The sequence below is a fragment of the Gymnodraco acuticeps genome, unplaced genomic scaffold (genome assembly GCF_902827175.1).
Source record: "Gymnodraco acuticeps unplaced genomic scaffold, fGymAcu1.1, whole genome shotgun sequence".
Taxonomy (NCBI): domain Eukaryota; kingdom Metazoa; phylum Chordata; class Actinopteri; order Perciformes; family Bathydraconidae; genus Gymnodraco; species Gymnodraco acuticeps.
In genome coordinates, this window is record NW_022990042.1 from 5,650,990 (window position 1) to 5,663,550 (window position 12,561).

The following is a 12,561-nucleotide window of genomic DNA, read 5'->3' on the forward strand; positions in this document are numbered from 1 at the left end:
CTTTTCACACAATACGTCTCCTTGCAGTATCAACACTAATTCGGCTGACTTTTATATTTGATCCAATTGGTAGATAGGCTGTATTTACACCATAACGGTGAGCTGATAGAAAGGGACACCTGGTGGTTAAAGCACGTTATTGAATTGTATTATTTTATTATTAGATATTAATAGGAGGATGTGCAAAACAGACAAACTAATAAGGCTTAATTGAAACATTAAAGAGTACTTTAGGTTAAGGTATTCTTTTGAATAAGAAAAAAGCTTTAAGAAGAATATGGAGGGCTGAAACCCTCTTGAAACCGCAGGTCCTTCCTTCCTGCAGCGGTCAGACTTTACAACCAGCACTGCCCCTAGTAGACCCTCCTACACACACCACAACACTGACTATAACACCCCTTGCTGCTAAATACAAACCAACTTTGTGCAATATGTGCTATACTGTATGTGCAATATATATATGCCATTAATAACTGTGTAATTTATACCTGGCCACTAAATCAAACCAACTTTGTGCAATATGTGCTATACTGTATGTGCAATATATATGCCATTAATAACTGTGTAATTTATATCTGGCCACTAAATCAATATATATATGCCGTTTTGTTTTTTATCTGTATTTTTGAAAATTATGTACATTTTTATCTTTTTTTTAGCATATTGTTTATTATATTATAACTTAGTACTTTTTTTTAACGCATGTAAGATGCAACACTAAGCTGTCTGTGGCTCTTTCCTGCTGTAACGCTGCACATTTCCCCTCTGTGGAACTAATAAAGGTATTCTGATTCTGATTCTTTAATGGTCACACATGCAGAGCACACAGCACACACAGTGACATTTGAATCTACAGATAAATATTAAGCCTGACAAAGTACTTAACGTCTAATATATTGCTTTCCTGCAATGTTAACTATGTTTAAGCACTTATTTGTTTATTATTAAACTGATATTATACATATGTATTATACTCTTATAAGATGTATGTAGATAGTATAAGAAATGTGCAGAATGACAGTTTAATGGTGGAGTATACACACATATTGATAGATGTCTTGTAATGCACTGTTGAGGAACCTGCGACCCAAGTTTTTCATTCATTGCATAACTACACAGTAGTTGTGTATAATATGATATGTCAATAAACCTTAGCTTAGAACATCTTGAAAGGGATGTGCAAACTAGTCATTATATACAGTCTTTAATGAACTATTAGTAGAGAATAACGTGTAATGAATATACTTTATAGGGATCCTAGTAATATCTAATAATAAAATAATAAAATGCAATAACGTTCTTCAACCACCAGGTGTCCCTTTCTATCAGCTCTGCACCGTTATGGTGTAAATACAGCCTATCTACCAATTGGATCAAATATAAAAGTCAGCCGAATTAGTGTTGATACTGCAAGGAAACGCATTGTGTAAAAAGAAATGTAAGATGTTGTATAATTGCTTATATATTTATGATCCACGTCACATCTTCAGTTTTGGCGGCAGTTCTCCTGTTTGTCTAGAAGTCTTCTCAGCAGGGCTCTATACATAGAGAATTACGGCAGATATGTAATATTTAATGCAGCCGAACCGTGTATTACAATGCCGTTATGTGATGACTTTCGAAGAGTAAAGCAAGCACACTCGGAATAAAGTATTATTGTGTTTTTAAAAAACGTTTTCAAATTTCAGATCACATAAACACCAAATCCCAGCATGCATTGCGGCTAAACCATCCAATCATCGAGCTGAGGATCTTGCCTACGTCTGTTTCCGGTTTCGTTTATGACCGATGTATTTTGTTATACACACATTCCTTCACATTTACATTTTAATTTGCATTAAAGTATTTCGTGAGGCATTCTAACATGTTTTTAAATATAACTACGGTTGTAGTTGAATAGTTTGTAAATTAACATGAACCGAAGCTGTTGCCTGGCAACTCAATCGTACAACGTCACGTCCGTTCATCCCACATCTACACGCATGGATTAACATCGATTTAATACATTAATGTAGCCTTTGTTTATGCTAAAAGAGATGTCGACCAGCTGGGGCAACAAGAAAATCGTCGTAATCGAGTGTGACTATTACAAAATAAATCATTACGTCGGGGTAGCATTTGCTTGGTATTTCCGGTTATTTCTCCACTGGTTAACATGGGTTAACAATACCGTGTAGCTGTCACGTTTGAAGGGACGAAATCGTGACATCTTCACGTCTCCCAGCATGGTAAATCGTCACATGTTCACGTCTTGCCGTGATACCGGGTTGAATGTAACCTATCTACCAATTGGATCAAATATAAAAGTCAGCCGAATTAGTATTGATACTGCAAGGAGACGTATTTTGTGAAAAGAAATGCAAGGTGTTGTTTAATTGTTGATATATTTATGATCCACGTCACATATTCAGTTTTGGCGGCAGTTCTCCTGTTTGTCCAGAAGTCTTCTCATCAGGGCTCTATAAATAAAGAACTACGGCAGATATGTAATATTTAATGCAGCCGAACTGTGTATTACAATGCCGATATGTGATGACTTCCAAAGAGAAAAGCAAGAACACTCGGAATAAAGTATTATTATTATTATTTATTTTTTTCGGATATCATATCGCATTAACATCATATCTCAACATGCATTGCGGCTAAACATCCAATCAACGAGCTTCAAGCTGAGGATCTTGGGTAATCTGTTCAGTGGGTTTGTGTGTATCCTCAAAATGTCCCTTATAGGCCTACATCTGTTTCCGGTGACTTTATTTACGGCTAAAAAGTATGCTAAAAAGCCCAAGATTATAGAATTAAACGAATAAATAAAAACAAGGATAATTGTGTTATTGTTGAGTAAATAAGGAGGTTTTAAAAAATACAGATTTCAGTATTTTGAGGCTCTAAGCCCCATTTGTTTTCCTCACAGATGGGAAAAAAAGTCAGACATTATTCGATTTAAAAAAAAACATAAAACCCTGGCATGTAATTTACATTAGAATAAATAGAATGGTTTTGAATAATAGATGAGAGTAAAATCTACGTCACTTTACAGCCCCGCCCAGTTTGGGACAGAATACAAACTTGAACACCAACACACACACACACAGCAGTTATTGGTTAGATAACCAGCGGCTCCCTCTCTTGTCTCAACATCTTTACCCTTGGTCTGAATTCATTACATGACTCATGTCCCCCTGTGGATAACCAGCGATACTCTCAAGTGCTGCCATATGTCTCCGACGTGCTTAAGGCTATGTGTCACAGAGGTAAGCGCTGGATGGATGGAGGGAGATTGAGATATCAAGAGGAAGTGAAGGAGGCAGAGAGATAAAAGGACGGGAGGAGGGGGAGAGCAGCAGACATCCTGCTGGGTTCCTAATGTGGTGCTGGCCCACATCAGATGCTCTGACCTCGCACTGGTCATGAGCTAATTTTATCGGCCACCAGCAGACTCGTTTCACGCCTTGCCAATTTGGTATCTTTGTGACCTGGTGTCATATTTTAGACCAGGAAAAATATTTCTTATTCTCAATCCCTTATTACCTTAGAAACGGTATCTGTATTGCAGTTTATTTACAAAAGTGGGACAGTTATTGGTATTGGTGGGACAAATAGTGGTTATTTGAATGCTCATCTTCTTTGAAATTCATGTTGTGGACTAATGACTGTTCGTATACTTGCCTTCTTTTAATACAACAGCATGGAAAGATTACAAAGTGTATCCATGAGGGGTGACCTCTAGGTATCAATCCAAGCCAACACCACAATAGAGTGGTGTAGTGATGTCGTATATTGTGTAGGCCAATATGGAAGTTAATTTGTTTTTGTGCCACAAAGAAGCTTCGGACATTCACAATTAGGGTATTTAATTATGTATAACATGTCGTAGAACCACACGAGAAAATGTCTTCAGCTTGTGTTAAGCAAAGACCTTATTTCAGGCACATAACCCCAAACAAGTAGAACAAAACCATTGACTTTAAGCCAAGGGAACCGGAAGTAGTAAGATGCTAACCTTCTGAGTTTTACGATTATTCCTGCACCACTTTATATCCCGAGATCTTATAAATATCAACCTTGCAACACATGAGGATTTTGGTAGGCCTACTGTATATTGTTTAAGATCTGAAACAACTAGCCCATACTGTATTTCAACAGAAAATTCTTTAGCAATGATTATAAACGTTTAATAATTGTTGTCACCTTTTGAGCAAAAATGAAAGCCATTCCTTGGTACCAGTTTTATTATTCAGGTTTTTTTTAGTACAGGGATGGACATTGCCTGAAGAACGACTAACTGAGATCACCCTTTTGCTAAATTCTCTGGAAAGTCTTGGGTTATCCATAAAACATCTGAAGTTGTAGCATCTGATCTCCAAGCCAAATTATGCTGTGCTCCTTTTTGGTCTCCTCCACCATGGGGGCCGTGGCAATTCTGCTCTAGCTGTACTTGTTGTTGTCATGCCTAATGTTATGACAACTTTACATCAACAAGTTGGACTATTGTGCAGGATATTCATTTTGTTTCTTTTATTAACAATTTTACTGGGATTATTGTGGCCAATTTCTCAAGGCACACCCTTGGGAGACATTTCCAAATCCCTACAATGAAAGGGTTGTTAAAACTATAGGACCAGAAGTTCTCTTTAGAAGCAGCTCTGCATCTTTGGTCGTGTACTAGGGACAACAAAAGGTGTTGTTCATGTCCAAATGTACTGCTGCTACAAATGACTGTTTGTGTTTATTTCTTTGTTCAGGAGCCCTGAAGTCCCTCACCACAAAATCTGCATTACTTAAAAACTCCCCCCGCCACACTAACAAACAAAGATGTATAAAGAGGGAGACACAGCTGTGAAAACACTTCTTAGAAACCCTTGGAAGGAAAATTGCCATCACTTCTTCTTCTTGATACAGGCCTGATGAGGGGGGTGAGATGCTGGAGGGCATGCTGCTGTGCTGTAGAGGAGGCTGTGCGCTTAAAGCACACATTAGTTCTCCGTCAGAATGGCTCCACGATGAAGCACTTGTTCTCTTTGTATTACAAGTGCCTTGTAATTGCTTATTGTGCTACTGGGTTTTGAAGGTTTGAGTCGTTTTTCTTCTTCTCTGAGCATCCATCTCCAACTATGTTTCGCTATTTTGACAAGACTATTTTCCTTATCTTGCTTTTGCGTATTTATTCTTTCTTACTCACATCAATATTTTGAATCTGTGTGCACACAGTGAAATGGCCCATTTAATTTTCTACAGTGACTGCTTTAATCCCGACTTTCTCATTCACCTTTTCTAAGCTCTACTGTATTTCTCCCATCTCTCTTTCTGCCCTCTTTGGATATTCTTTCCATTTCACTCTCGCCATCATCATCCATCTGTTTCACCTTGTTGTCTCTATTGCCAGTCACTTATATTTAAGACCCGAGCTCTGTGTCTTGCTGCCACCTGCTGTGAAATAGTTAGCCCTGAAGTTAGCTAAAACTGCGGCTCACTTGAGGTGGGCTGACCTTTAAGGCAGAACTGCTTTTCTCAAGTTTAGCTCAGCTTTTCTTCTCTCTTACAAAAGAGGAGTGGTAGATTCATGTAAATCAGATTGTTCTCCCTGTCCAATGGTCTATTGGCCAGGCTGCTGTGAAGTCTTAACATCTTACATACATGTAGAGGTTCATCTAGAACATTAGTTTCCAGGAATAGGAGCCATGAAGGCAGCTTTGAAATGTTAAAGAAGCCCTATGCTCTCTGGGGTTATCCTGCAGTGTGTTAAATAGGTTTTTGTGAATATAAATGGTCTGCAAAGTCTAAGTTCCCTCCATAGGGAGTTTTTCTCCCACACACTACCCCCTGCCTGAAATGCCTCCATTGGACTCCTTACTTTACTTCTGTAACATAGTGACATCGCTACGTAACACTCACGCTTCTATTGGCTAGGGCTCAAACTGATTGTACGTACGTGAAAGGCTAAGAGGCGGGAAATCTCCAACCAATCACAACAGAGCCGGCCAGCTAACCAATCAGAGCAGACTTGGCTCACAGACTCACAATAGAGGCAGAGAATACAGATATGAACCTGAACATGTGCATTACATGTCCTCCTTAACCATCTTAGCCCTTTAGCCTGCAGTAAACACAAACAAATAGCTGTTGCTGATGTGAATGTCATACTGTAGACATGTCTACGGAATTAAAAAGTATGTATCTGTCTTGCTCAAGGAAACTTTGATCTAATGTTCACTCCCTGATTGCACTGCTGAACCTGAGATTGGTCGACACCTTTTTATCCCCAGCGCCACAGTCACCACATATCTAGTATTCAGATACTTTCAATTACTGTGGGTACAGAGCATCACATTTCAAGTAAAGACATCTGCCATATTACCTTATCATCTGCAGACATATTGAGAACACACGCTGCCTTTAAACCCAAGCTGTGAAACGCCTTTAACCAGAGACCACTACTTTAATTGATAACCTCACTGAGGAGCACTTCCTCTAACTGTTGTTCAAAAGTGCAACCAACCTTAAAAATCCATTAGGAAACCTTAGATAGAAAGATTGAATCAAGTTGGGAGGGAGCAGGGTTTCTTCGTCACAATCTGTGTTTTCAGCGAACGGCCAAATGTCGTGTCACGTTAAATGTTGCAGCTGCAAGGTATTGTTGGACAACATCTTCTCCCTTTGTAAAGGATGTGTTCTGAGCTTAAGGTGATTATAAATGAAGTTTTGAAGCTCCTTTCCAGATCTAAAGAATCCGAACAGTTCTTATCATGGCTGTCACGTAGGTACTTACTGGTAATTTTACTCCGTTAGGAACCTTCCAAAGCAAAATTAACAAACCAGATTTGAATAAGTACAAAGTTACTCCAGCTCTTCCACTGAGGTCAGGTCACTCGAAAGAAAAAAACCCTGACCCTTTTAACCAGCGCCAGCCTAGAAGTGTATAATTATGTCGTTAACTCCTTTTTTCTCGACAGATATGTTTATTTCAAATCTGAATTAAGGATAAGGTCTCATGCACATTAATAATTCATAGTAAACCTAGGAAATACTTTGATCTAATTATTACACATCATGTTTGCCATGTATTTATTCAAATGCACAAAAAAGTGCGTTTCATTTGAGTACTTTACACTAAAAGCATGTGCTGCCTTTTTGAAAACGAGCACTTAGAGCAGGGAATTCAATGAGTTGCAAGACCATTTTTGAAGCCTTGAGGAGGTATTATTAGTTCATAATTAAGATGGGCCCTAAACCATTTATTTTATCTCCCTTGTTAAAACGGATTATATTAAAAAGGGATAATGTTTCTTATGACTGCCAGAATAATATCGGTAGAGGTGGGTGGTATTAAAGTCATTTCTGTATCTCATGTCCCATGTGCATGTCATCGACCTTCAACTAAGACGGCAGCAAGATTCTCAACCAGTGATAATATTTGAGAATACTATATTTATGAGAAACTGTTCCCAAGGTATACAAAGGTTATGTTTAATTCAACATGGTTTTCTACCTGCGTTTTATATTGACTCTACTTAAAATATCACTGATTTAGCTTTAGTAGTTATACTGTAAGCTCAATTGGTAACATCAACCCGAAGATCTCAAATGTCAAATGTTATTATTATTTTTAACCCAGTTACCACATCCACAAGGGCAACAATTCTTGAATAATGTATTAAAACTGTGTAAATTATTGATATTTGAGTTTCGATTGGCTGCCATCCATATTACATGTAATGTACAGTAAATGTGCTTTCAGAGCAAACTGGGACAGATAGATCTGAAAATATCAACCCTAGTTTTTCACTTATAACTTAGATGATGGAGGAAATCATTAAAGTTACTGACAAACCTGTTAACCATAGGGCAGGAAGTACTCACAACATAGATGGATGTCAGAGAACCAATGCAAAGTGTGGCTTGATCATACATCTGAATAACTTGTTGGAAGTCTATTAGTTTCCACACAAAACCTTGGTTGTGTTCTGCAGCACTGTTGTGTCTGCTGTCAGCTTTTCCTTTTCATGTGATGGATTTTTTATATATCAGTAATATTAAAGTCATGCACACCCTGGTAAATATGTGTTGATGCTCTTACTGTACAGGTCCAGATCAAAACAGTAAACAAGTTTGTCGAAACTACTGAAGCCATGTGAAGCAATTCCAGCAAGAAAGAAGTTCTCAGAGCAATCCAATTACAGATTCTACAGAGTCCGGTGACAGGATTGGGATTTAGCAGTTGTGTTGGCAAACTACAAATGTGACAGCCTTGTCAACCCATTCAAATGTATCAAATGGTAGCATGTGTACTTCAAAAGGAGGAAGCCCTACATTTGGGACAGAGCTTAAGTCTGCCCTATTAAAGCTATGCCCCGAAATGACATGATGTGATCTGATTAAATGAGAACATGATATTTAATTTCCTTGTGTGGCTCCAAAGCCGAACCGGGACAGTCACACAGTATGTCTTTAAGGACCCGTCTTTGGTTGAACCCAAATGGTACAGACACTGGCATGCCGAGCACGTTTACAGACAAACTAAACTTTAATTTGTCCAACTTGAGTTATTAAGTCAATATGAGCTGATGATCAAAACCCTGAAGCGATGGTTATCATCAGAGAAAATGATTAGACGCCAATAGCATTGTGATTTAGTGGTAATTGTGAAAAATAGCAGCAGCTTCATACAGCTGTATGGACAGCAGTGTTTCTCTATTAGCTAACATCCTTGTTACGGTGTGTGTAGGAAGCAGGACCCAAATGCAGATTAAGTGAAAAATACCAGGCCACCAGGGCGGGCGGAGGGGGACCGGAGGAGGGACACAAAACTAGGGCCAACAGGGTGGGTGGAGGGGGTCTGGAGGACGGGCTTGGGCTGACAGCCCAGGGGCAAGGCAGAGCTTGAAAAGGGGGTTATGGAGGGGCGAAGGCAGTGGCAGGAAGAGTCAGGGTGCCGGGCCCGAGGGCGAGGACCGCAGCACTCAGGGGGCAGGGCTCGAGGGCGAAGACCGCGGCTCTCAGGAGGCCGGGCAGAACCCGGTGTCGGCCGGACAGGAACCGGCGCTGGTGGGACAGGCCTCGGCAGGATCCCCCACGGAAGAGGACCAGGAGTTGGCAGGACCCCCGCCAGGAGGGCAGTCGGCGGGACCCCCAACGGGACAGGACACAGGATTGGCAGGACCCCCGGCAGGAGAGAAGTCGGCGGAATCTCCAACAGGACAGGACACAGGGTTGACAGGACCCCCGGCAGAAGGGCAGTCGGCGGGACCCCCAACGGGACAGTACACAGGGTTGGCAGGACCCCCGGCAGGAGAGAAGTTTGCGGGACCTCCAACAGGACAGGACACAGGGTTGGCAGGACCCCCGGCAGAAGAGCAGTCGGCGGGACCCCCAACGGGACAGCACACAGGGCTGGCAGGACCCCCGGCAGGAGAGCAGTCCGCGGGACCTCCAACGAGACAGACATGGAGTTGGCAGGACCCCCAGCGGAACCTTCAACGGACCAGGACATTGGGTAGGGACTTGAGACGTGACTCAAGTAGGGACTCGAGAGGAGACTCGAGAGGGGAACCAAGGGGGAACTCGAGAGGGGAACCAAGGGGGAACTCGAGAGGGGAACCAAGGGGGAACTCGAGAGGGGAACTCGAGAGGGGACTCGAGAGGAGACTCGAGAGGGGGACTCCAGAGGGGACTAGAGGAGAGACTAGAGGAGGGACTAGAGGAGGGACTAGAGGAGGGAACTCGAGAGGGGACTCAAGGAGGGACTAGAGGAGGGACTAGAGGAGGGACTAGAGGAGGGACTAGAGGAGGGACCAAAGGAGGGACTAGAGAAGGGAACTCGAGAGGGAACTCGAGACGGGACTCGAGAGGGGACTGGAGAGGGGACTGGAGAGGGGACTCCAGAGGGGACTAGAGGAGGGACTCGAGAGGGGACTAGAGGAGGGACTAGAGAAGGGACTGGAGAGGGGACTGTGGTAGCTGGGGCCGGGACTGGGGCCGGGACCATGGCTGCTCGGGCCAGAACTGGGGCTGAAACCATGGCTGCTGGGGACTGTACTAGGTCTGGAACCATGGCCGGAAATATGGCTGTATGATCCAGTTCTGAAGCCGGAAACATGGCTGTAAGGTCCGGTTCTGAAGCCGGAAACATGGCTGTATGGGCCGGCTCTGGAGCCGGAACCATGGCTGCTAGGACCAGTACCTGAGTACGAGCTGGCTTCCTGACCTTGCGTTTTTTTAGAAGTCTTTTGGAGGCTCCGTGGACCTCCAAACGCCAGGCGGGATCCCAAGAAAGGGTCAGAGAATGGAGACAGACACTCAGGGCTGCGTGAGAAAACTCTGAGAAACTCAGGCAATGAGCCTCTCAACCATGGCATGTTGTCCACCTCCATTTGTGCCTTTTTGAGGACAGCCTCTTTGTCCCTTTTAGCCAAGGTTCTACTCCATTCAGCATAATGACACTGAAGAGTGTACTCTAGGGATAACAAGTCCAAATCAAAATCCGCTGGGTCCATTGTTGGTCGGTTCGTAATATTACGGTGTGTGTAGGAAGCAGGACCCAAATGCAGATTAAGTGACAAAAATAGTTCCTTTATTTCAAGGCTATATATACGTACATACAGACCAGAACACTCACCGCAGTTTACTCACAACACAAGACGAACCGACACTGAACACAGGAAAAGACAAGACTAAATACAGGAAGGGGTAATCACAAGACGAGACACAGCCGGGCAGGGGAGGAGAAACACAAGGACCACAGGTGAAAACAATCAGACAACTAGACACACCAGGGAAACTAACGACGGGAGGAAAAACACAGGAAGAAGGACCAGACAATATACAAGGATGAAAATACCCATAACCAGACACACAAAACTACAACACAGACAGATCCTAACAATCCTGGGCTCTATAAACAGTTTATTTATTGGGACAGTGTATAAATCTATTGGAGGAATTTGAATGTGTGACAGCCTCTCATCTGGCAGCCTCTGCAGCCATCTGTCTATAGCAGCAGCAACATTCTCTGCCGCGGTTTAAAGGACACAGGCGTATTGAGGATGGCCGCCCGCTGTTAAGTGTGCTCCTTCCTGGGTTTCTCCTGAATACATAAATCTCACGCACCTCTTGAGGATTCTTAATCGGAAATGGGGCAGCAGCCTCAGATATGTTATCACTTTCATTGGGTTGCTCCTGACCTATTTTCATGGTTTCACTTGTTCCCAGTCCTCATTATAACATTTTGAATGCTTTTGGCAAAATTCAGTCCTGTTGGATATTCCTATCCGTCAAGTTAAAGTTAGATTTGTAGTTTGGAGCTGAGTAGTTTGCTTTCTGCTTTCGTTGCTTCTTGTAACTTGATTTTCTTGCTGTGCTTGACGTTTTAGTCCTTTAGGGCAACATGGTTACCTTTTAAGTTTCACATCTGAATTCTGGAGACCCAACTCCACATATGGCTTAATCAATCAATCAATCAATCAATCAATGTTTATTTATATAGCCCAATATCACAAATGTTACATTTGTCTTAGTGGACTTCACAGTTTGTACAGAATATCAGTATGACAATACGACACCCTCTGTCCTTAGACCCTCACATCGTACAAGGAAAAACTTCCAGAGAAAACCCACAGTTTAAGGGGGAACATGGGAGAAACCTCAGGGAGAGCAACAGAGGAGGGATCCCTCTCCCAGGACGGACAGACGTGCAATAGATGCCGTGTGTAAATTGAAAAGATAATACATTTGCAACATAGGTAGTCCAAATGTTTGGAAATGCATGTGTGTATAATAGGAAGATGAATCCACGAGGATATCCATCCAGGACATATGATCCAGGACCACAGCCACGACTCAAGATCCAGGGCTCGCGATGCAGGACACAGGACCGCAGGATCATCCATGACTCCGGATCCCAGCGTATACAGACACCAAAAAGAAAGACATTTGGGGAAGCTGGGTTAATCGGAACATGAGAGTACACAGGTATAGACAGAGAGAAGGAAGAAGTAAGATGTCCCCCGACAAACTAAGCCTATATCAGCTAAACTAGGGGCTGAATCTAATCAGCCCTAACTATAAGCTTTATCAAAAAGGAAGGTCTTAAGCGCACTCTTAAAAACGGATAGGGTGTCTGCCGCCCGAACACAAACTGGAAGCTGATTCCAAAAATGTGGAGCTTGATAAGAAAAGGCTCTGGCTCCCATTGTACTTTTAGAGACTCTAGGAACAACCAACAACCCTGCATTCTTGGAACGCAATGCCCTAATAGGACAGTAGGGTATAATGAGTTCTTTAAGGTAAGATGGCGCCTGCCCATTAAGGGCTTTGTAGGCGAGAAGAAGAATTTTAAATTCTATCCTGTGTTCTATAGGGAGCCAGTGTAAGGCAGCCAGAACAGGAGTAATGTGGTCCCTTTTCCTAACTCTGGTTAGTACACGAGCTGCAGCATTTTGAATCAGCTGAAGCAACTTGACTGACTTCTTGGTACACCCTGATAATAAGGAGTTACAATAATCCAGCCTTGAAGTAACAAATGCATGGATTAGTTTCTCTGCATCGTTTACTTAAGATTACTTA

General features: G+C 42.3%; 1 protein-coding gene across 1 annotated transcript in view; it reads left to right on the forward strand.

Moving 5' to 3' along the window:
- The window catches only part of LOC117545432 (pinopsin-like), a 117,950-nt gene that overhangs the window by 57,652 nt on the left and 47,737 nt on the right, over positions 1-12,561 (forward strand). The window lies entirely within an intron of this gene.